At 38.7% G+C, this 25,963-nt stretch overlaps 1 long non-coding RNA gene across 1 annotated transcript in view; it reads left to right on the top strand.

Annotated features, from left to right (window-relative positions):
- Window positions 1-25,963, top strand: part of LOC123583962 — a 113,404-nt gene that overhangs the window by 40,710 nt on the left and 46,731 nt on the right. Inside the window, exon 2 of the long non-coding RNA XR_006705081.1 lies at window positions 16,950-17,024. This is a non-coding gene — a long non-coding RNA (uncharacterized LOC123583962). The remainder of the gene's footprint in view (window positions 1-16,949; window positions 17,025-25,963) is intronic.

Here is a 25,963-nt window from a genome sequence, read left to right on the forward strand (position 1 = left end):
CTTACCTTTACTAGTTGTTATTTGAAAGTCTAAGAAGACAGTATTTAACTTCTGTTACTTCACCTATAAAATGACAATGGAGAATTTTTTTCTGTTATTTTTTTTCTTTGCTTGTCTCTTCTCTCTTCTTTCTCCTCCTCTCTTTCTTCCCACCTTCCGTCCTTCTACCTACCTAGCATTACCCAACCTTCCTTTGCTTCTTCTTGAGGAATCCACCACTTGGAAGGGTTCCCCCACCAGATATCTTCTCAACTTCCCAGGCTGTTGATGAATGCTCTAGAATGTCACCTCATCTCAGTCAACAATTCTTCCTGCTGAGACTTTGTCTCTGGAGGGAGAGGCAGACACAGAAAGGAGAGATGAGAATAGATAAAGCTCAGAGCACAGCAGAGGTGGCCAGGAGCACACAGGAGCAGTGGAGTCCACAGGCACCATCTGACCTGGTGACACTCATGCCAGCCCTGGGGTTCCAGCTCCCTGGTGCATCCTTCAGCCTTCCTGCAGACCCTGTGGGCTTTCCCATATCTATCCAGTATACTCCTTCCCTAAATTAATGCAAGTCATGTTCTATTGTTTTTCTCTAAGAACTCCGACCAATGAAATGGGAAAAATAATACACTTGCAAGGACTAAATGGGAAAGTATAAGTTAAGCACTTAATATACTGACTGGCATACTAAAACTATTACTGGTCTAACATTATGGGTTATCTTATTGCTTATGGAAGAAATTTAAAGGGTTTTTTTCTGGATATAGATTAAAATATGTTTCTTTTTTTAATATTTATTTTTGAGAGAGAGAGAGAGAGAGAGAAAGAGAGATGGAAGGCAAGCATGAGCAGGGGAGGGGCAGAGAGAAAGGGAGACACAGAATCTGAAGCAGGCTCCAGGCTTTGAGCAGTCAGCCCAGAGCCTGACTCAGGGTTTGAACTCATGAGCCATGAGATCATGACCTGACCTGAAGTCGGACACTTAACCGACTGAGCCACCCAGATTAAAATATGTTCCTAATTAAAAGAGAATGAATGATACAGTATAAAGAATGTTTAAAATACTGAAAATTATGAAGAAGGAAATGTAAATAGTTCTTACTCTTGTTAAAAAGGCATACAGATAGGGGTTCCTGCGTGGCAGGTGTCCAACTTTGTCTTAGGTCATGATCTCATGGTTCATGGGTTCAAGCCCAGCATCGGGGTCTCTGTTCTCAGTACAGAGTCTGCTTCAGATCTTCTGTCTCCCTTTCTCTCTGCTCCTCCCCCACTCATGCTCTCTCTCTCGAAAATAAATATTTTTTTAAAAGCATACAAATAAATGGATAAAGAGGTGTGTGTGTGTGTGCGTGTGAAAGAATATTATTCAACCATGGGAAAGAAGGACATCCTGTCATTTGTCACAACATGAATGGATCTTGAGGACATTATGCTTAGCGAGATAAGTCAAACAGAGAAAGACAAATGCTGTATGATATCACTTATATGTGGGATATAAAAAAGCCAAACCCACAGAAAGAGAGATTAGAATGGTGGTTGCCGGTGTTCAGGGGTAGAGAGAACAGAGCTATTGGTCAAGGAGTATAAATTTCCAGTTATAAGATGAATAAGTTCTAGGCATCTCATGTACAGCATAGTGTAGTGTAATCACATAGTGATTATAGTGAAAAAGTATATTACATACTTGGGAAAAAAATAATAATAACTGGTGGGTAGCTATGGAGATAAGCCACTTAGATCTCCTATCAAGAATGAATTCTCAGTGCAGCTTCAAGGAATGTAGTTAGCTGACAGCCTGTAGCCATTAACACCTTGGAACTGAGTTCTAGAATGGAGGGCATGCTTTTCCCAGCCAATAACTGAGCACAGTGGAAGTACCAGAGCCTGGCCAATTCTGCCCAATATGGAACTCGCCTAATGGTCACCTTTGCTGCAGAGCTCCCCTTTGGATTGGCATAGACCTTCCAATCTGTTTTGTGAAGATTGCTTTCTCTACTTTTTCCTCTGACAGGTATCAGTGGTCTGAAGGCTATTTCTGCCCAACCTTGTTTCCTCCCCTTTCATCTTTTGCATATATTATTCCCCCAAAACACTCCTCCAAACAAACACTTACACTCCTAATCATGTCATCTGCTGCCTGCAAAACCTGCCTAACATGAAGATATCTTTGCTCTTTTTTCTAAAAATCTGTATTTGTGTATATGCATATGTATAATTTTTGTTACAACACTAAACTCACATTGTACACTTAATTTCCTAAAATTGTTTTCTCTTCATGTTTTTTTTTGAAGTAGATACTCTTTTATTTATTTTTTTAATTTATATCCAAATTAGTTAGCATATAGTGCAGCAATGATTTCAGGAGTAGATTCCTTAGCCCCTTACTCATTTAGCCCATCCCCATCCCACAACCCCTCCCATAACCCTAAGTTTGTTCTCCTTATTTATGAGTCTCTTCTGTTTTGTCCCCCTCCCTGTTTTTATATTATTTTTGTTTCCCTTCCCTTATGTTCATCTGTTTTGTCTCTTAAAGTCCTTATATGAATGAAGAAGTCATATGATATTTGTCTTTCTCTAATTTCCCTTAGCATAATACCCTCCGGTTCCATCCACATAGTTGCAAATGGCAAGATTTCATTCTTCTTGATTGCCGTGTAATACTCCATGGTATATAGATAGATAGATAGATAGATAGATAGATAGATAGACCACATCTTCTTTATCCATTCGTACACCAATGGACATTTGGGCTCTTTCCATACTTTGGCTATTGTTGATAGTGCTGCTATAAACATTGGGGTGCATGTGTCCCTTTGAAAGAGCATACCTGTGCCCCTTGGATAAATACCTAGTAGTGCAGTTGCACTACTTGTCTTCCATTACTTCCAAAAGTACTTCCACTACTACTTCCAAAAGTAGACTTGCACTACCATTGTCTTCATGTTTTTTTTAACAAATGTTTATTTATTTTGAGAGAGAGCACACGAGCAGGGGAGGGGGCAGAGGGAGAGAGAGAGAGAGAGAGAGAAAGAGAGAGAGAGAGAGAATCCCAAGCAAGCTCTGGTGCTCAATCTCACAATTGAACTTTGAAATCATGACCTGAGCTTAAACCAAAAGTCAGATACTTAACTGACTGAGCCACCAGGGGCCCTCCATTTTTAAAAAATGTTTACTTATCTTCACGTTAAATATTAGAATGTCATTAAAACTTTTCAATATCTTTTCAAATGCTGACTTCTTACATCCTTGTGTATCTTATCTCATGGAATTCTCATATAAATTCAAAATAGGCATTATTAATACTTTTCACAGTTTTATAGATGAGGAAACTAAGTTCATAGTAGTCAAGAAACTTAGCTGCAAACACAAAGCTAGTAGCTGGCATTAAGATCCAGACTTGCCTTACTCTGGGCCCGGGTGGCTCCAGCCTCTGTTTCTTTGGCTCTCACCCTACTCTCAGGCACCAGACTGCATCTAATGGCAGACTTTACCTCTTTTCCTTACAGTACTTATCCTAGGGGGAAAATTATGGGTTAGGATACTGCTCATGGCCTCTCTCCCTAACTTAATCATTGCTGTCCCTAGTTATTAGACATAAAGTAATAGTAGACTTTTCATTTAGTCTCTAAAAATTTGTGGGACATTTATTATGTGTAGGTGGAGGTCACACATGCTTTTGTTGCCTCCATGGGTTTGTGGGGGAGAGCAAGGAGATAGACTCGTACAATTCTATGTGACATACAACATGATGGAGCTTTATAGAAGGCTCTATGGAAACATAATCTGATGGACAGAGTTGTAGTGAAGACTTTTGAGGAAGCTGAGCCTAAAGGACTTATTGAGTGTTCCAGCTCAGTAACAACATGTGCAAAAAGAATCCGAAGAAATTAAGGATAAATGAGGTCATTAGGGTGGGCCCTAATCCAAGGTGACTGGTGTCTTATCATAAAAAGAAATTAGGATACAGACAGGAAAGACTATATTAAGACACAGGAAGAAGGCCATCTACAAGCCAAGAGCAGAGGCTTCAGAAGGAATCAATCATGATGACATTTTGATCTTGGACTTCTAGCCTCCAGAATTATGAGAAAATACATTTCTGTTATTTAAGCCACCCAGGCTGTGTTACTCTGTAATGGCAGCCCTGGCAAACTAACACAGGAGATGAGACAGAAAGGGCAGGCAAGGAGTTAATTAGGGAGGCCCTGTGTGACATATATAGGGGTTTATGCTTTTATTCAGAAGGTATTGGGGAGCTAGCAAAAGATTTAAATCAAGAAGTATAGCAAAATTCATGTTTTAGAAATGTTTAACTTTTGTACTCACTGTTTTCCACTTCTGTCCCCATCTAACTCTTCCATGGTGAAAGTAAATGGGACTGAGGGGAGAATGGAGGTAATTAGTCAGTGACTGGTTCCTACACATCTGATCAGGCTTCAAACTATGCTTTCTGACAATTCCATCTCTGCCTTTACCTTGTTTCTCACTTTTTTACCCCTAGAATAATGTCTGAGTCCACAATTCAGACTCTTCTTCCAGTCCATGAGTTCTGCCTTACTCACCAAATCTCATTACTACCCATGACCCAGCATGACAATTTGGAAATGCTGGAAAGACTTAAAGAGGCTGAAAAATGAAAGTATTGTAATAAAGACCCAACACTGAGCCCAGACTGGGATTCAACCCCATCTAGGTGAATGTGGGTGATGCCTGTGGATTGCCTCGGGGAACGAATTGTCTGGAAACACTAGTCTGTGTCATCAATCTCTAGTCCAGCCTCTTTGATCTGTGCCAGGTTAATGGAGGGGGAGGCTGAATAAACTTATATCATGGGGTTCTCATGAGAGGTACAGAGTGGTTGGTTACATGTGACAGTGTGGTTAGCAGAGAAATCCTCCCCCTGTTCTTCACATATCACGTGGCACAGGCCCTGTAGGGGTCTTGTTCTTTGGGGAGCATTGGTAGTTAACAATATTGGTATGGAAATGAGAGTGCTCACAGGAAGCAGGTAGACCCTGAGAGAACTGTCTGCATACCCATGGAACATTCTATCTGCCACCCTCACTTCTGGGAACCACCCATGACACTTAGCATAGTGATGGCACAGGGGTTAAGTCTTCGCACTGGCAGATCACCCAGAGAAACCTGGCTTTACCAGGTAAGGAATTACTCAGGTAGTCTTTGAGTGTCATTCTCCAATTTTTACTGCTATTCTATCCCTATTCCTTGTTTAGTGTGTCAGTGTTCATGTGGCATGCCATATATCAAACTATTACATTTCTCCTTCATCTTCTGTGAGGAAATAAAGATAGATGATAACACTGGCTTTTACCCTCTGTACATAACATGACTTCCTCATATATTTTCTTCTTAACTTTTGTTATAAAATGGTTTGGTAATTAATAATGGCTTTATTTTTTAAATTATGACAGAGTAGGAACAAGGTGCTGCTATTTCCTCATAAAAATCATTCTCATGACATTTGGTATTATCCCTCTCAAAGACGGCAGTAAAAATTCATTGCTGCACTCAAAGACGCTTGTGCAGAATACTCAACAGACATGATAAATTGAGTGGAGTGGGCTCTTTTTTATGTGGGTGGACAGTGAGGCAAGAAGGAATTTCTTACCACTAAAAATAAATAAATAAATAAAGGCCTAACCTCCTCTCCAAGTTTAAGCAATTGACTCATGTTCTCAACTTTCTATAGCTGAATATACTGTGGATCCCATCCATAGACTTAAGACCACCACTGTTCCTGATTTCACCATAGCTAAGTCTGAATGTATATCAATAAGTTTTGGTTCTACTGTTCAATAGCCTTAGTAATGGTGTGGCAGATTGCACTGTCCAAAAATGGCCATGGCAATATTTCTGACCTCATATGCTACTCTCCCACCAAGAGATGTCTTGAAACTGAGCCAGCCTTTTCCTACGTCTTGAAACTTGAGCCAGCCCTTGTGGGATAAATAGAAGGCAGCAGAAGTAACTCTATGTGACTTCTGAAGCTGGGTCAGAAAAGGTCACATGACTTCCACCAGGCTTTCTCTGCTTTATTATGTTCACCTTTGAGAACAATTCGTCATGTTGTCAGGTAGCTCAGGCTCCAGGAGAAGCCATGCATAGATGTTCCACCCTGTGGTCCAGCTAAGTTTCCAGGTGATAGCAGTAATAGTCAACTGGAAGATGTGAATGAACATATCTTCAGATGATTCTAGTCCTCAACCTTCAGGCTGACATTAGTGGAACAGAGCTATTTCCACTGTGTCTTGCCCAAATTGCAGATTCAGGAACAAACTAAAAGCTGTGATTGTTTTAGAGTGACTGTTAGACAGCAATGTCAATTAGAATGAATGGGCTTGTTGCCAACAAGACCTGGTTTCCATTGTGCTAGGGATGAGTACTTAGCGCTTTTGTATTGACAGTATTGAGTTGGCAGCATTTTTTCAGTTAACCCCTGAAGCTAAAACTACATAATGGGAAAGAATACAGGCTTTGGAAACAGAAGAACCTGGGTTCGGTTCCCAGCACTGCCTTGTACTACTAGCAGGTTGACCTCTGGCTAATTATTGAACTTCATTATAAGAAGGGGATAATTTTATCTACCTCACTAAGCTGTTGTGGGGACTGATAGCTGTTGAAGCGCTTAATATAAGCTGGCATACACTCTTAGGAACTAAGATCTCTGAATCAATAGAGTTCAAATTTTCAGAGACAGGGAGCAACACATCGGGAAGTGAGTTATTAAAAGTAATATTGGGGAAACCCCCTTCCACTTCTACCCTTTTATTCCTGCACTTGTAGTATTTTGGCTATAGGATTTAAAAAGTAACATTTTTTAAGGGTACTTGGGTGGCTCAGTTGGTTGAGCATCCAACTCTTGGTTTCGGCTCAGGTCATGATCACACGGTTCATAAATTCAAGCCCCGTATCAGGCTCCGTGTTGACAGTGCAGAGCCTGCTTGCCATTCTCATTTTCTCTCTCCCTCTTTCTCTCTCTCTCTCTCTCTCTTTCTCTCTCTCCAAATAAATATTTTTAAAATACCATTTTTAATTAGATATCATTAAGTTCATTATATGTAGTTCAGGTTGTCCGACGGCCTGGTATTCCATGGTCAGAAGTTAAGTCTTTATTGAGACCCAGAAGCAAGCAGGAGCCAGAGGTCTATACAGTGTCCCTGTTTGCCACAGACTTCAGTACCATTGCATCAGCTGGGTCAAAAGGCCTTGGTGATACAGTAGCTTGCACTGCATCCTGGTCCTGTTGGCAAACTTTGTTTTGCTCCAGGCCTTACCCAGCTGTCAGTTACTCAGCAAATGAGAGAAGGCAACATACTCACATTGGTATATACTGTTTTCAAAATTCAAATAGATGATTCTGCCTCTTTCTTAATGGTATGAAACATCCCCTTCACTTTGGAAGGGATATCCCAGCAAGCCCCAGACACCTGAATCCTTAGAAACTTTTCTAAAGAGACTCTTGAATTTTCATGGTGTTTATGTCCTACATTCTAGCACAAATTTGTCTTATTTAGGCTTTTATGATACTTGTCATGAACTGATCCTCAGATTTAGTTAATATAATGAATGATCTATGGAGTGTCAGGCGCATTAAGATTCTCCACACTCTATTATGATTAAGGGGAGAAGGGTTACCATGGCCCTCTCCCTGCCAGGTGAAACAAACTGTTTCTGGTGGTCCTTGATGTTAACATGGAGAAAAAAAGCACTTAATTGATCAATATGCATATCAGCTGTCAAGGACTGTGTTAATCTGCTTCAATAAATATACACATCTGGAGCAGCAGCTGTAAAAGGCAATCACCTAATTGGATTTGTGATCCAACATAGTCATTCTCTATAATCCACTTGCCAAACAGGGCAGTTAAATGACGTTGTGATAGGAAGCATCATCCCTGCCACTCTGAAGTTTTTTGATGAGGGCACTAATTTCTGTAGTATTTCCATACAGAAAGTGTTGGCTCTGTTTACATGCTTATAGGAAGAGGAAGTTCCAGAAACAATGTGATGGTTTGCATTGTTGAGTGTGTCCCAATTCTGTATTTAGGAACTGAAGAAGTAACCACAGGATGGTTAAATCCATTGGGCCCACTGTGAGAAAGACTCCAACCCCATTTAACAGCTGATCTCCATAAACTCTCACTAAGACCCATTGAATTCATCTCGACACATATTTTCCAAATCTCTACTATTATAAATAAACATTTTTCTACTATTTAGTTCAAACTCAGCTCTATCCCAGTTAGAGTTTTTAATTTTCCTTCTAGAGCTTTCTGTACTATGTCTCTAGTTATTTGTCTAGTTATGGATGATTAGGGGTAATGAAGTGAGTCTAGGGGAGAATGAGAATCTTCTTATAAGGCACCTGCTTCGAGCAACTTAATATCCTTAATAGGGACAGGAGAGTTTCTTCTATTGGCACAGGATGCTCAGGAAATTGGGGGGGGAGGGGGGTGCGGTTCTCAGATTGTACCCAAGTGCATCATTCCAATTCAAAGGATCTCCCTTCATTCCAGTTAAGGCCCTAACTTTCACATAAGAGACTTAGAAAGTGTATGAATGCTACTTATATTGTAATTTGCAAACTAGAAGCAAATTCTAAGTTTTTCAGAATTTCAGCTCTCAGTCCTGCCGATGGTGAAAGTTTTAAGCCTTGAGCTTGAGTTTTAATTTTAAGCCTTATTATTTAAGCTCTCTGATGCAATCAAAACTAACCAAATCATCATCATGACCAGAGCCGAGATCAACAGTTGGATACTTAACAGACTGAGCCACCCAGGTGCTCCTGAATAAATAAACATTTAAAAAATTAAATTAAAATAAAGTAAAATAATAAATAAAATAAAATATTCTGAAAATTAACCATGTCATGGGCTATCAGTATTTTATTTTCCACTGGTAATGAGTGGTGATTTTGCTCAAGTTCATTCAGATTCTTATTTTTGATATTTTTTCCCCAAGAGGGGTGCCTGGGTGGCTCAGTCGGTTGGGCAACCAACTTCACTCAGGTCATGATCTCACAGATCGTGAGTTCAAGCCCTGCATAGGGCTCTGTGCTGATAGCTCAGAGCCTGGAGCCTGCCTCAGATTCTGTGTCTCCCTCTCTCTCTGCCCCTCCCCCGCTCACATTCTATCTCTCTCCTTCGAGAGTAAATAAACATTAAAAAAAAATTTTTTTTTAACTAAAAAAAAATTTTTTTCCCCGAGAGCAAAATAACAGTATCTACTCAGGTAGCAAAAATATTTGTATTAGGTATTTAAAGCAGAGAGAATTGAATAGAGGGAAACTATTAAAATGTGTGAAAAGGACTGGAGGAGCAGAAGGAAGAAAAGATATCACCCTGAAATCAGTAAACTGCTGCCACTTCTGTAATGGAACCCATTTTCATGTGCTTCCTAGCATTTCTAAAGAGTGCTACTCCTGCCAGAGCTAGAATCCGGGGAGAACTGGCCTGCTGGAGTAAGTGCACAGCCTTCTGGGCTACACTATTCTTAAAATCAACAGCTACTAGGGCAACTGCCAATGCTTTCAGAGGCAGAGTCAGAATTATTCTTTCTTTCTCACACTTTAAAATCTTCTATCAGTGACTCCTTTTTGGCAGAATTTAATAAGAATCCAGCTGCCAAAGGGTCAGAAAACATAGGTTGCAGAGACCCAGGGCCAGGAGTTTGAGGCAGAGGAGAGAAAAACAGGCATAAAACTGGTAGATAATAGATAAATAACCAAAGATAACTAGGTGGAAAGATGGATCCTGGGATGTTGGTGGCATTGAGGAGTTGCTGTAACAACTCTTAGCTATTCTATTTCATGAAAAATGAAATAAAATTCTGATTTGTTTAAACAACTATTTGTATTCTCTGCTGCATTCAGCTGATTACTATCCCTCCCTAACACAGAATTTGGTAGGAGGAAGTAGGATGCCATCACATGGAATTAACTTAGCAGGACCTTGTGATGGAGGACATAACTATTGTAGACTAAAAAACTGATGACCTTTGCTATGTGGTGGTAAAACATTTGGCCAATTTTTTGCCTGTTGTACCTTGAAACACAAGTCGTGTTCCTATTAAGGCTGCAGTGTTAGGGGACATGGCAGGAATTCTATATTTTTTGGTGTATGCTGATTATTTCTTGTCAGTTTCTGCAAGAATGCTTTGATAAAGACCTATGAACTCAAACTGGACCTCACTAGTCAGAAAGTTAAGATGGAAAGGCATATGGCACTGCTAAGAGAGATGTTTTCTGGCCCTGCCCACAAGCTAGATTAAATGAGAGTGTCATAATTTGGAATGTAATAGATTTGAAAAAGTCAATTGTGGGGTTTTGTTTTGTTTTCTTGCAAACAGAAGAGTTTAAACTATAGCAGCAAAGCTGCATGTGTAGTAATAGATGAGGCTTGATGCCCCAGGCCTTTCCCATGTACCTCCTTTAAATAAGTTAGAGGGCAGAGTTTTGACCAGGACCTGCATTAAAAAAATACATTTTATATTGCAACCCAGCACATATATTCATGTACATAACTAAAACAAATATTTAGTGAAACCATATATACACTTATTACCTGTGATGCTATCTGGTATTTTGTATTCTAATCCATCCCATCCATTCTGTTTATTCTCAAAAATGCTGACCATGACCTTTTCAAATGCCTTCATAATCCAGTAATGAAACATTTTTCAAACTAATGGTCTGCATCTTCACAAATCCTATTACATTTTCATTCATGAACCCCATGTCTTCACTTTTCTCTTTGATTATGGCATGTATCTTTCTAACCACCTCCTGGCATCCCCTTCTATTAGTACTTCTTTCTTGTCATCAAAGTTGTCACAGGTGGTTAAATCCAACTCTTCACTTACTCCACACCCACACTTTAGTAGATGAATATGACAGGAGAAATCCCACAACCATGCCAAATGATCTATCAAGCCCAGAAACCTTCCTGCATTTCTCCATCAATCCACTCCACCACTCCCAATAGATGGTTTCATATTTTCTCCTCTTTCCCTGACTTTCAGCACCTTTGCTCCCTATTTCAAGCTCTGTTGGTATAAATTCCTTGTTATTTCACTGAGAAAATGAAAGCAACCAGAAGAGAATGTGAACATGCTTGCACTGCCAGACCTACCAACCCACCTGCATGCACCATGCCTTTCCTTCTTTTATAAGGCATAATGTCAACACCTCCATTCCAGCACTCAGCCTCATCTCCTCTTGCAATTGTCACTTTTCACCTGCACCACCAATTTTTACCTCTCTGCTGAATCATTCCCAAAGTTATATAATGCTCTGTTATCTGTCCCATCCTAATAGAAAACTGTCTTGACCCCACATTCTACCCCAGCTACTACACATTTCCCTGATTCCTATTACAGCAAAACTCTAGAGTTACTATCTCAACTTCTTCCCCTCCCATTATTTTTTGAATCAACCACAAGAAGGCTTTCATCACCACCAGCACACCGAAAAGATGTTATATCAATTTCACTATGGCTTCTTATGCCTCATTTTCTTCAGTCTATGAGCAACCATTCGTATATATAATGACTGACTCAATATTTGGCCTCCAGAATACCATTTTCTTTACCTTTTCATATCATTTCCTGTTTTTTGTTAGTCACCTTTCCTAATACTAACCCATCTCCTAGACTTCTAAACATTTGTGTGACTTAGGTCTTGGTCTCACATATCTCTTCTGTGTAAGTATTTTAGATTGTTTCATTTAGTCCCGTGAATTTTATTTTATTTTATTTTTAAGTGTATTTATTTATTTTGAGAGAGATAGAGACAGCATGAGAGACAGAGAGAGAGGGAGAGAGAGAGAGATCCAGGGAGAGAGAGAGATCCAGAGCAGATCCATGCTGCCAGAGCAGAGCCAGACATCGGGCTCAAACTCACCAAACTGTGAGATCATGACCTGAGACTAAACCAAGATTTGGATGCTCAACTGACTGAGCCACCCAGGGGCCCCATCATTTAGCCCCATGGATTTTAACAGTATCACCTTGATGATACTGAATATGTATCTTGAGCACCAATTTCTATCCTAAACTTTAGTCTCAGATATATAAAACTGGCTAGTTGACATCTTCACTCCACTCTGCTCCTATTAAGACTCTCAAACTTGATATGCCTTCAACTGAACTCTTTATTCATCTCAAACCCGCCTCTCCCCCAGAATTTCCAGTCTTCAGAAAATGGAAATCACTTTCTTCTAGTCATTCAGGCCCACATCCTTGACTTTACTCTACTATTGTCACATTGATTCACACTCTATATTGCACCTTTAAGCAAATCACATGTGCTCTTCTTTCTAAATATTTCCAGAATCTTATCAGTTATTATTTTTTTATTGTTAATTTATTTTTGAGAGAGAGAGACAGAGCATGAGTGAGGAAGGGGCAGAGAGAGACAGAGACCCAGAATCTGAAGCAAGCTCCAGCCTCTGAGCTATCAGCACAGAGCCCAATGAGAGGCTTGAACCCATGAGCTGTGAGATCGTGACCTGAGCCATAGTCGGACACTTAACCAACTGAGCCACCCAGATGCCCCTGATCAGTTATTTTTAATTCTGCTGCTACCACCTGTTTCAAGACACCATTTCTTGCCTGGACTACTAAAATACACACACACACACACACACACACGCATACACACAAATATATATATACGTATATAATGTTTATATTAATACATACATATATAAACACATATGTGTGTGTATGTGTGTGTATCCCTGTTTCCATGGCTTGTTTTCTTTATTCCTTTGTTGAAATTATTAGATACTGGTGAAAGAATAGACACACAAACCAATGGGATAGCATACAGGTTCAAGAAATGGACCCACACAAGTATGGCCAACTGATTTTCTATAAAGGTGCTAAGGCAGGTCAATGGAAAACAGAGAATCATTTCAACAAATGGTGCTGAAATAACTGGACATCCATAAACAGCAGTAATAAAACCAAACAAACTTCAAACAAACCTCCAACTGATATAAAAATTAACTTAAAATGAATCACAGATCCAAATGTAAATATAACTCTATAAAACCTTTAGAATAAAACTTTTATAACCTTGGATTAGGCAAATAGGTCTTGGACATGACAACAAAAGTATGATCCATAAAAGGAAACAGTGATATATTAGACTTTATCAAATTTCAAAATGTTGCTCTGCGGACACTGGAAGAGAATGAAAAAAAAAAGCTACCACAGAGAGAATGACACTGGAAGAGAATGAAAAAATTAAGCTATCACAGAGAGAAAATACTTACAAATCACATATTTTGACAAAGGATTTGTATCTAGAATACATAAAGCACTCTCAAAGCTTAAGAATAAGGACAAAAAAAAAAAAGACACCCAACCTAATTTAAAAAAACAGGCAAATAGAGATGCCCTTTAATGGGCTTTCCCAAAAGCTTAACTCTAAATTTTTGACTTCTATCTCTTTGGCTGGAACTGGATATCATGTCCCCATAACTCTCCTTGGGGAGAGGGGAATATTTTACTTAATCATCTTACCACCATGAAGCTGCATAGAACCAGTGTTTCTCTGCTGCATAAAACTAGTGTTATGTTCATATATAGGAGTGCCATTGACCCTTTATATACATTTAATTAGAAAAATTATGTTGGAACTGAAGAAGCTATTTTGCAAACTTGATACAAGAACATGTAGCAAACACCACATGTTAAGTCATTGGATTGTGAGTCATAAATAAGTTCATACACATGAAAGTTGCTAACCACGTAAGTGTTCAAGAATGTTAGTGGTATTATTACTGTTACTATGGTTATTTATTTTTGTATTCCCAGTTCCTAAAGAAATTCCTAAAATAAAGTTTAGTATTCAATTCTTGTTGAGTGTTTCAATGAAATTTTTTTTGTCGTGATTGTGACTTTACAGTTTACTAGACTGATCTTTCTAGGAACTAGTCTTCTGGTTCTGATCTTGCAACCCGACTTGCTCAGATGGGCCTCTAACACATAAATAGGTGGTTCTATTGTGTATCACTACCCTCACCACTCACCTTTACTGAGGGCTTTTTACATAGGTACTAAGCTGTTCTAGATTCAACTTATTTAGATTTGGATTTTAGTAGTTACCAAATTATATGTGTGTATAATTTATTTATTGTAAATCCTATCCATTAATTATTCAATGATTGTTTTAATTCTTGAGCACTTTCAAAATCCTGTTTTTAGTATATAGATAATAGTGATTATGTACACACAACTCCTGTGATGCTTTTAATAATGAATGAAGTATCGAGGAACCTGGGTGGATTAGTCAGCTGAGCGTCCCTCTTCGGCTCAGGTCATGATCTCATGGCTCATGAGTCCGAGCTGCACAGTGGGCTCACTGTTGTCAGCCTGTGAGTGCAGAGCCCACATTGAATCCTCTGTCCCCCTTTCTGCCCCTCTCATGCTTGCACTCTCCCAAAAGTAAATACAAGAAAAATTTATAAAAATAATAATGAGTGAAGTATCTCTACATTCTATATACTTGTTTTCAAAATACTCTCTTGATAGTATGATTTTTTGAAAGATAATTATTTTTCCATTTATTGCTTAAACATCAAATTGGTGATTTATCTTGAAGTTTTGAATGCTTTTTTCCCAAAAATATATGTCAGGCAACCTAAAACTAACAGCCATTTGTCCTCACAGAAATAATAAAAAAAATTTAGAACCCTTGCTGTTTTACTTTTTGAAACACATCATTCATCTTTGAGTTCCATAACTATATCATACATTGCCATTAGATTGCTAGAAAATTTCTGTGAAATACAAATGATTCTCCTGGTTATTCTCCAACTCATATAAATATTTTAAAGATTCTGATGAGTTGAGAAATCTTTGAATTTTAAAATTAACCTCATCTGTGACATCCTGGCCTCAACCTCACTGCTAACATACATTATTTGTAAAACATGCAACAAATGAATTTTACATATAGTTCTATCTCCATAGTGCTTGCCCTGGAATCCTTTTCTTACTCCATCAAAGAAAGTGCTCCATAATGTTTACTTTTACACACTCCTCCATTCAAAAAAATGTGTTTATTAGGTGTAGAAAACAGTAGTAGTGGTTTTCAGCATTCATTTCTTCTCTGTTTCTTGGGCACACAGGAAACTATACTTCTTACCATCTTGTAATTAGTGAAGCCATCAACTAATTCTGGCCAATGGATTGCAAGTGGAAGTGACCAGAGTAATTTCCTGCCCAAGGCAGTAAAAAGTCCATGCATGAAGATCCAGCCCATTCTTTACCTGCAACAGTGACCTGGCAGCCTTGTCTTGTGATGGGGCATAAAAATGGAAGCACCTTGGATCTCTAGGCCATTGCTTAGGAGATAGCTCCCTGGGGAAAAGGCTAATAGATCCATAAAAGACCTAGTATGACCAAGACTGTTGATATATTAGGACATTGTAATTTTGAATTAATCTGTTACCAAATTATAGCACAACTTCTCCTCATAAGCACATTAAATAATCCATTTTATGGCAAGACTGTATAATCTCCTGTACCTTTTTCCCTTCAATAGTTCATGAGCATACATTTATTTGTATAGTCATTAGTGAAAAAGAATCTTTAAAAAATGCCTTAAGCTGAGAGATGTTTAAAAAAATACTTTTACTTTTTCCAACGCTATAGCCATTCTCCCACACTGAATAATTTATTCAAATAATATCTCCTCCAAATCTATATCAGCAATGTATCCCTCCATGAATCTTCCAATAGTACTTGATGACAGAGGCATGCATTTTGGTTTATCACTGTATTATCTTTCATGTCATTTCAGCCAACATTACTATGGCAACAAAACACACATTTTCCTTTTGAGATCTCTTTGGATGAGAAAACTTCAAAATAAAGTTCTGAATATTTATCAAATTTACTGAAAAATTTAAAGTCATGGACTGAGAATCTCATGAACTTAAATGGTAATAAAGAAAAAGTTATAGAGGTGTGTTTTCACATTCTGGATGCTTGGCACTTATATATTTTAAATTCTGGGTGTTTTCAGGCAAACCATGATGGTTTCATGTTAGCATCTCAAGATCCCATATATACTTCAGATGAGGTCATCCTTGAGTCTTTTAGATAATTTCAAGATGTTTTGCCTGAACTTTAATCTTCCTGGATTGTGATCATTTCAATCACAGAATGTGTGTGATAATGAATTTGTGTAGTTTGTGTTTCTTTAATTATTACTAATATTTTCATATCATGGTTTCCTTGCAAGAATCATTTTATTTTCTTTTTTTATTTCAATTTTAGTTAGTTAACATACAGTGCAATACTGGTTTCAAGAGTGGAATTCAGTGATTCATCACGTACATACAACACCGAGTGCTCATCAGAACAAATGCCCTCCTTTGTACTCATCACCTATCAAGCTCATCACCCACCCACCTCCCTCTGTCAACCCATAGTTTGTTTTCTGTCATTAAGAGTCTCTTGTGGTTTGTTTCCATTTCACAAGAATCGTTTTTAAAGCACTTGTGTTTTATGTGACGTTTCATTAAGTTATGATTAGATAATATAACCCATAAATCTACATGACCAAGAACATGTAAGTTTAAATGCAAGCAATACACTGAAATTGAACAAATGAATAAAAGTGCCATAAAAGCCTTCTGTGTTGGTGGGACTCCCATACTTTCTGAGAGGTACCTCCATGGCAAAGAATGAAAGGTGATTCAACAGGCATTATTACAACCTCCCTTTTCCCTCAACCCTTCATTTTCCTCTAATATAGGTAGGGGGAGCAAGATAAATCAATCCTAATATCCTTCTTTTTCTAGGGTGGCCATGTGACACTGTTCTAACCAGTGAGATATATCCCAAGTGTCCCTGCAGAAAGTATTCATTCCAAGGTAACGCCTTGCTGGAAGGACTTTCACTTTTGGTCTTTCCTTTTATTTCAGCTTGGAACACGAAAGCAATGCTTGAAGGAGCAGTAGCCATCTTGCCTGAGGCTGAGAGTCTTCAAGTACCAACTAGTAAGTGAGAAAATGTGGATCAAGGTCCAGAAATGTCTGATTCTCAAACCAAAATGCTCCAACCCCTGTGGTATGCCACTCACCATAGCTGGGATGAAATGAAATTCATGGGAGGGAGAGGATTTTAGATGAAAGGAAAAAAAACAAACAAACCACATAGCAATGGAGAGTTAAAAATGGTAAACTAGGTAAGACAATACGATTTCATGAGAATAAGGAATCTCCACAGCACAGAGCGGAAAAAGGAACTGATGTCCCCAGGAAGTAGGGTGTTTTGATGCAGCATCTTTAATATTAGTTATGATCACACATAAATCAACTTTGTAGAATTGATTCGAATTGTTGGTGAAGGTGTAATAAAAATGGAGATTGTTCAATGCTCTGTGTACTGCAGCATTTGTTGGAAGGCAGTGAGGTAGGTAAAGAAATGGATTGTTAACATATTTTGACATTTTGGCAAGCTTCTTCTACTTGTCCGAAAAGTAAAATTTCAAATGTCCTAGCATTAGATCCCTGGATAGGAGCCTGTTTTATACATTGTTTTCTTCTTGGATAAAGCTCGTTTTGTTTTCATTTTTTCCCATTTTGTGCCAAGAGTTTTTTCTTACCATAAACAGGATTAGTAAACATTTAACACTATAGTACTACCCCTGAAAAATAATTAAACTATTGGGCCTCATTGCTAGAATTTACATTTTCAGAAGAGGCTTTTTTTTCTATTGTACAAGTCTTGTACTTCAGAGATACTCATGGGAACAGACTTAGTGTTTTTGAAACTTAATTATACTGATTTGAATAGAACAGGGGTTAATAAACAAAATTAGTGAGAAATAAAACTTGAAGGTCAGTTGGGACCAGCCTGTGGTCTAATTGGTCTAACTGAAGAGGTCCTAGAGTTGAAGAGGACCATGGAGTTCAGGGTGGGGATTTGGTGATGTCAGTCTCTGGAACAAAAATGGAAAGATTTGTAGCTTATTCAACAAATATTTGTTGAAAATATACAGCTGTATCAGACATTTGCATTTTTTATATGAGGAATTAAGCTTAAGTGTCTCATACCTTACTGAGTGTGACTAAAATCTTGTTTTTAGTAAGTCTGCAACCAGCTCCTAAAAATCCCCTATACGTGAGCAGTGAAGACCAGAAACTGAAGCTCTGTTCTCCCAAATCAAGTCCAAAATGAGGAGAAGTAGGGTGAGCAAGGCTCTCTGTGGAAAATTCCCTGTCATTAGTTTCATGAAACTGGATCTTGAGCACTGCTAATAGGAGCACCATTGTCGGCCTGAATATCACAGCACACAGGTAGATTTTGAAAGGCATCCAAACGGAAAACCTCTTAGGAATTTGGAGCTGGGAATTAGCACTTGGTGTTATATGCTGACACGCACTCAGACCTGGTCGGGATGTGCTCCTCTGCTGCCTTTTCCATTTTGTCAAATCCCTGGAGTCTGTGCCAGATGTCAAAGAGGAAAACAGAGATGGAACAGGCATTTCTGTAATCCCATTACGATAGTTTAAACCAGTGGATCTACTTGGAGTGCAAGCTCCAGAAAATTTAAAGAATTCTCATTTCCCTTTGCTCTATCGAGACGTTTCTCAACCTTGGCACTGTTAACATTTGGTAACAATTCTTTGTGGAGGGGACTGTGTGTGCACTGTAGGGTGTTTACTGGCATCCCTGGCCTCTACTCACTTGAAGCAAGTAGCACTCCCCAGTCCTGCCAATCAAAACTGTTCACCGATACTGCTAAATGTCCCCTAGAGATAAAATTGCCCTCCCTTCACGTCTTCCCAGTTGAGAACCATCGTTCTATTCAGAGATTCAACCTATGCTGAAATATTCCAAATGACTCAGGGGTTAGTCCACAATATCACATAGAACGCAGGAGTCATGTAGAACAAGGGCTCAGAAAAAGCCATTCTGTTCGACAGTTGGGGGATGAAGAGGCATAATTCTGGCAGAGAGAGAGGAATGTAGACTACAGGGCTTGAGAGAGAGAGAGAGACATGATTTTTTTAAAGTAGAAATTGCTTTCCTGCAAGTTGGCATGAAGGGAGACATGCGGGCTGATATTTGGCAGGGTTTAGTTGCCTTACTGTAAGGTGTAGTGAACAAATAGATGTGTGTATGTTTGTTTAACTGAGGTCTTTTTTTCCCCCTTCAAGATAGAGACAGCTGAGCAGGCTTGGAGTTAGAAAAGAGTTAATAGAAAGCAAACTGAAGGCAGATAGAAAAAAGGAGACAGAAGGTGGAAGCAGAAACACAGGGAGATAGAAGGTGTCCTGGGAGGAGAATAATGACGATGAAGACAGAATAACACAGCTGGGAGAATTTGGTATCCAGAACTAGGCTGTGTGACTTTAAATCCCAGGTCCATCGTTTATGAGATGTGTGACCTTGGAGATTTTTTTTTAAATCTCTTGACCTTTGTTTTCTTATCTGCAGAATGGGGATCATGATGATTTCCATCCTTGAAGGTTGCCAAGCTGTGAAGCACAGGACCTGTGCTAACTAGATGTAGCTATAGAACAGTACGGAGGGTACAGTAGGACACTGAAGGCACACATTCCTTATGTGTGATGGCTTCTGAAGTGGCTGGGAGAGTCTTTTGCAGTCCAGGTGCAGTGGTTGACAGAAGATGTGGGCCTGGCCCAGCAGACACAATTGAAAGGAGAGGAGAGGAGAAGATCAAAAGGCTTAATCAAACCACAGACTCAGACTGAACCCCTAATCAGCAGCTCTCTTAATGAGTAATGTGGATCTGGGTGAATGCAGAAGAGAAATGTAGTGGCTAATTTGCCTGAAGCCTTGGCAAGCAAGAGAGATGACAGGTAGGGAGCCATAGAAAGTGTGGGAATTGGGTCACCATGGCCATCATCTTAGCAGGAGAGCAAGGAGTAATGTTGCATGAATCTGTGGTCTAGGTGATGTCCAGATGGCCAACACATTTGTTCTCCTTGGGGGTTGGGCTTTGTGCTATAATCCCAACCTTTAAAATAGCATCTTTCCCATGTAAATGCCCAATAAATATCCATTGAGTAAACAGAAGAATTGAAGAATAAATGAGGGAGCTTGTAGCCTTTTTTTTTGATGTGAAGTCTTCTTTCAAACCTTTTAAATCTGTATAGCAATTAAATTTTACTTTTTATGGCCATTTACAAATTGTGTTGGTCAATTTTATATATCAACTCAACTGTGCAGGTATTTGGTCAAAAATTATTCTAGGTGTCTGCGAAGATGTTTTTGGATGAGATTAGCACTTGAATTGGTAGACTGAGTGAACTGGATTGCCCTCATTAATGCGAGTGACCCTCTTCTACTCAATTGAAGGCCTGAATAGAACAAACAGGCTGACCCTCCTGTGAGCAAAAAGGAACTAACTCCTCCTGCCTGACCAATTGGGCAAAGGAAGCATGGTATAAAGTAAGGAAAGAGGGGCGCCTGGGTGGCTCAGTTGGTTAAGCATCTGACTTTGGCTCAGGTCATGATCTCGCGGTCCGTGAGTTCGAGCCCTGTGTCGGGCTCTGTGCTGACAGCTCAGAGCCTGGAGCCTGTTTCAGATTCTGTGTCTCCCTCTCTCTCTGACCCTCCCCCATTCATGCTCTGTCTCTCTCTGTCTCAAAAATAAATAAACGTTAAAAAAAATAAAAAAATAATAAAATAAAGTAAGGAAAGAGATGTAGGCAAGTGCCAGACGTTCAGGGCCATGAAAGGCCATGATACAGTGGGTTTTATTCTCAGAATAATTAGGAGGACACAGGAGAGGAATTATCTGGACTGTTTTTGAAAGAACTTTCTATGGCCGTGACACTTGAATTGCTGCTTGACATGCATTATTTCAGTCAGTCTTCATGTTCATCCTATGGAGCAGTGATTAATACTTTCCCCACTTCACAGATGAGGAAAATGAAACTCAGAAAGTGAATGCACAACTACTATCTACAAAGTAACAATTGTTATACATCAGTGTAAACAGCAGGTGTTTCTATGGTCTACTGTTGGTGCAATGATTGTGATTAAGTCAAGTCCAAACATGATCAAAGTACTTTTCTGAACCATTACATTGAATGAAGTTTTATAGATTTGCTTTACAGAGTTTCTTATACTCTCATTTAAGATTATTTTCTGGTTCTCCTTTCAAGAATTATTTGAAAAGTGAATTTTGACTAAGAATTTGAGTTAATACTATTACTGAATCAATGCTGGCTGTGAAGGTCATGGTAAACATATCCAACTTCTATATTGTTTCTGTAAGGCTTTTTTTGTGTGTGTATATAATGGAGCATACAATAGCTTACATATTATCTTAGGTTACAGCAGATACTTAATTACTGCAGTCAAACAATGCCCTTAATCTGATGTGTTTTTCATACCTACTTATGTCAGTAGGCAATAAAAATACAATATGCCCTACAATTACAGTTACAGTACAAGTAATGTTTGTGATAGCATTTACAATTTGATGACTTTAATAATGATTTGGTCTTTTTTGTTCCAGTGTAGTGAATCTGTTACAGATCTTATTCATGTTGATACTTTACTGTTCAAAGCTTACAGTATTCTCACTATTGGAGTGGTAAATAGCATTTGGGGGGAAAATCAGCAAATTGGCAAGTAAAATCTCACCAGTGGGATTAAGTTATAAGATTTACTACCTGCAACCTCTTTAGCTCAGATATTTTAACTATTCAGTGGATAATTATAATTCCTTTCTCATGATATTCTTACACTTTTGCTGTTGTGATCTGCTTCACTTTCATTTCTTAACTAAACTAGTTTTCTGTGGGCTCAACTTAGACACTTTTCCATCTCAAAATAAAACCAATTTTGAAATTTGACAAGCAAGACAACGGAAACCTGAAATATAATGAAATAATCCCCCAGTGATTTCTCAGAAGTAGAATGACTATTTGTGTGGACAACATTTCTCTCTGAGTCCCCTGAATCATTGAGCTTGGCCACATCCCAATTTTTTCTTTCAGAAAAAAAAAAAAGGGAAGAAAGGAAAAACTTGGGATGACTAGCTAAGCAAAACACGGGCTGTTTAAAGATTAAAGAAGCACAAAGGATATTTCAGGAAGGGCAGTCAACTGGAAGTGTGGAGTCCTAAACTATCAGCTTGTTGGATCAGAAAGCTGTAGCAATTTAAACTTCACAAGATAAAATAAAATTAAAGCAGTCTTCCTCTGCATGTGCGTGTGCGTGTGCGTGTGCGTGTGTGTGTGTGTGTGTGTGTATACACACTCATTGTGCCTTTTACCCTTATTTTAAAGAAATTTTTCAAGATGTTCATGTTTGATCAGATACCTTCCACACCCACAGTGGCTCAGTGAGAAAAAGAAAAAAACCACTAAGCATATTAAAATGTATAACGATTTACTCCTACTGATTTTATTAGCTGAGCATCTCATGTGTATGTTTGTTCCTCATTCAGCTCAATAGATTTCTTTTTTCAAGCCTGCATTTTACCTCTACCTCAAGTGGGGCAGAATGCCTCTGAGGTGAAGACAGCTGAACTCCTCAGACTCCCAGGTCACCCCAGTGAAGGAATGCTTTTATTTCTTGCACAAGCTTTAAAAAAATCTGCTTATTAAGCCTAAGAGATCAGAATATTGTCCTTAAAAAGCCCTGAAATAGGACACCCTACATCACATTTGCTCTCCTGATCTCCCTTGGAGAAAAAAAAAAAAAGAACACATCAAATGCCTTTTTTTCCCCAAATCAAGCAGAGTAGGGTTAAGGAAAAAATAGTGACTGCTATTCTGACCAGAACATGGAGACTTTCTTTGACTACCTTATTCTGCCCATATTGTAGCTACTGTAGAAATTAAAACATCTATATATTTGGGATCAGTTTTAGAGGAAAGAAGTGTCTACTTACAGTTTCTTTGCCACTAAACATTAAGATATAAGAAGTCCCATAGCTTAAAGTATCAAATAATGGTACAAAAACATTATAAACTGAGTCAAAACAGTTGCTCTAACTAGATCAGAGAAGTTTACTTTGAAAGATCAGATCAATAAATATATTGCTTATTTTCAAGGTAGTATTAAGAGTTACAACCATCATTTCCCTATTTTCCTTACACGCTGGACATTTGCCACCACTGATTACTAACAGCCCTTTTTAAAACCATTTAATGCATTGATAGATTGTTAACATATATTGTATGTTTGCAAATTACTTAATGCATTGTTGCAGGGCCTTGATATTACCTGTGCCTAGCACCTGGTAATAGTTTCTTTGAAGGCTAATGGAGCAAAAAGATGGAATTCAATTACATAGAAATATAATGAAGAGAGAAGAAAGGAAAAAATGTATTTATTGGAATAACATCTGATGGTCTTATCATTTTGACATGTATTTTAGGGGTTTTCTAATTGTTACATTCTCAGTCATTGTATTAAGTTACACAATCTTTACCTATTCTTGGCCCCCCAAAATCTTTTACTTGTGACTTCAAATATAGCTTAGAACTGTAGTCCTGCTATTCATGTTGCAATCTAATCAGGACCCATATTGGATGACCAAGCAAAAATCCTGAAGGCAATGAGAAGGGACACAAAGACCCATGAGTACCAAATTGCCTTGGGCTCCGCTCCGGGAATGGCCAGCAAAGCTTTGCACAATTCGTTGCTCCATTAATGAATCTTGATGGATTTCTGGCATGGAAAATAAGGATTCCTATTCTAGAAGTATTTATTGTCCACTAGTAACTTGTTCTGTTTCTCTATGATAAATGTCTCACTTTGAAAGGAAGCTACCTATGCAGCTTCCAAAATCTTCTGTTCGTCAATATATTTGCTAGCAAAACTCTTGTTGATTGAGAAAGTGCAAATATTAAGACTGAACAATTCAAATTTCTTTCAATGAATCAATAAACTTAGAGACTTTCTTATGAATATGAAGCATCTCACATGGAAATGAGAGCTTCTATTTAGGTGGGCCTTAAACTTTTTGAAGCAATTTACATTTTATTCAACTTGATTCTTACATCAGTCAAGACAAGATAGCTTTTGTTGTAATGACAGACCACTCTAGAATATCATTGATTGAAAACAACAAAGGCATATTTGTTGCTCATGCTACTTGTTTATCATGGGTCATCTGGAGGGGGAGTCTTGCTCTATATCATTCACACTCAGGATCCTAGGCTAAGGGAGCTCTATCTCTGTGCCTTCCTGACTGCAAAAATGGAGAAAAGGGGTCATGGTGAATGATGTACTGACTCTTAAAGTATCTGCTAGAAAGTGACTTGTGATACTTCTGCTCAGAAGATATGGACCAAAGCAAGTCATGTGATCCCTCCTAACTTCAAGACACGGCAGGAAGTTGAATCTGGCTCTGTGTCTAGAAAGAACAACTTGAATGCTTGGAAGAAACCAATGGCTACCCTACCCCTCTTCACAGCCTTATGGGAAAATATACCCAGTAAGGCAAGACATGGAGGCCAGGCCCATTTTCTAAAGATGAAATTTAAGGAAAGAATGGGTAGTTACCTACATGTGGCAACTCTCTTTATTTTTGTTCATAACTGTCTTACCCTCATCATACCACAATGCCTGTAATTTTCATTCATCCCTTCTTTAGACTAATCAATGCCTTGCTTAAAAGGACACTAACTTTCTACCATCAAGAGATGATGGGAGGGCGCTCGTTAAGATGGACATGAAAAACATTCATGACGTGAGGATCAAACAATTAAGTAGTGTACCTCCAGGCTGACTGTGCTAGCAGAGGTTTCTGGATTGCAGGGTGGGATGTGGTCACATCGGGGGGATAGGGATTCAGAGGCTCTTTTTACTGAAAGGCAGGACAATCTGCATATATTTCCTGGCATAGAACCTCTGGAGACATTTTTACAAATAATACACTGTGGGGGAGCTAAGTTACACATCCATCCCTTAAGTTATAATATTTCTTAGAATTGTTTAAAAAGCAAAGTAAGAATTAGATGATGCATTTAAACTGTGAATTTTACGAAAATACAATGAGAAACTGAGAATTTCCTTGAAATTGCTATGCTAAGCCCAGCCAAGCAATTGACCATTCTAGTGAAGGTCAATTTGGAGTACTGAAATTCAGAACTATAACCAATAAAGAAGAACTGAGTGATGAGATTTGAAGACACACGTCTCCTAAGCACACTTAGAGAGAAGTGGAGATTGATACCAAAATCATGCTGTATAGTATTTGCTTTATACATGAATGTGCTTTCTTATATTAACAAGGTGCTTTTGTGTCTTTGATCTTGAAATTTTATGTTTTTTTTTTCAATTTTTTAAAAGTTTATTTATATTTGAGAGAAATAAAGACAGAGTGCAAACTGGGGAGGGAGAGAAAGGGGGGGACACAGAATCTGAAGCAGGCTCCAGGCTCCACAGAACCGGATGCGAGGCTCAAACTCAGGAGCTGTGAGATCATGATCTGAGCTGAAGTCTGATGCTTCACTGACTGAGCCACCCAAGCACCCAATCGTGAAACATTTTTTAATAGACTTCAAGAAGTCTCATATCTGATCTTTTTCTGCCAGTGTTCTAATAAAATACTAGCATATAATCAATCCATAGTTTCTTTTATTTTTAAGTTCATTTATTTATTTAGAGAGAGAAAGAGAGAACGAGCAGGGGAGAGGCAGAGAGAGAGGGGCACAGTGGATCTAAAGTAGGCTCTGGGCTGACAGCAGAGAGCCTAATGTGGGGCTTGAACTCACCAACTGCAAGATCATGACCTGAGCCAAAGTTGGACGCTTAATGGACTGAGCCACCCAGGCACCCCTCAATCCATAGTTTATATTCATTCGGTTAAAAACTCAAAAGTTCCAGGACTCCTGGGTGGCTCAGTGGATTAACTGTCCGACTTCCAACTTTGGTTCAGGTCATGATCTCACAGTTCATGGGTTCAAATCCCACATCTGGCTCTGTGTTGACAGCTCAG

The sequence above is a fragment of the Leopardus geoffroyi genome, chromosome B3, assembly GCF_018350155.1.
Source record: "Leopardus geoffroyi isolate Oge1 chromosome B3, O.geoffroyi_Oge1_pat1.0, whole genome shotgun sequence".
In the NCBI taxonomy this organism is placed as follows: domain Eukaryota; kingdom Metazoa; phylum Chordata; class Mammalia; order Carnivora; family Felidae; genus Leopardus; species Leopardus geoffroyi.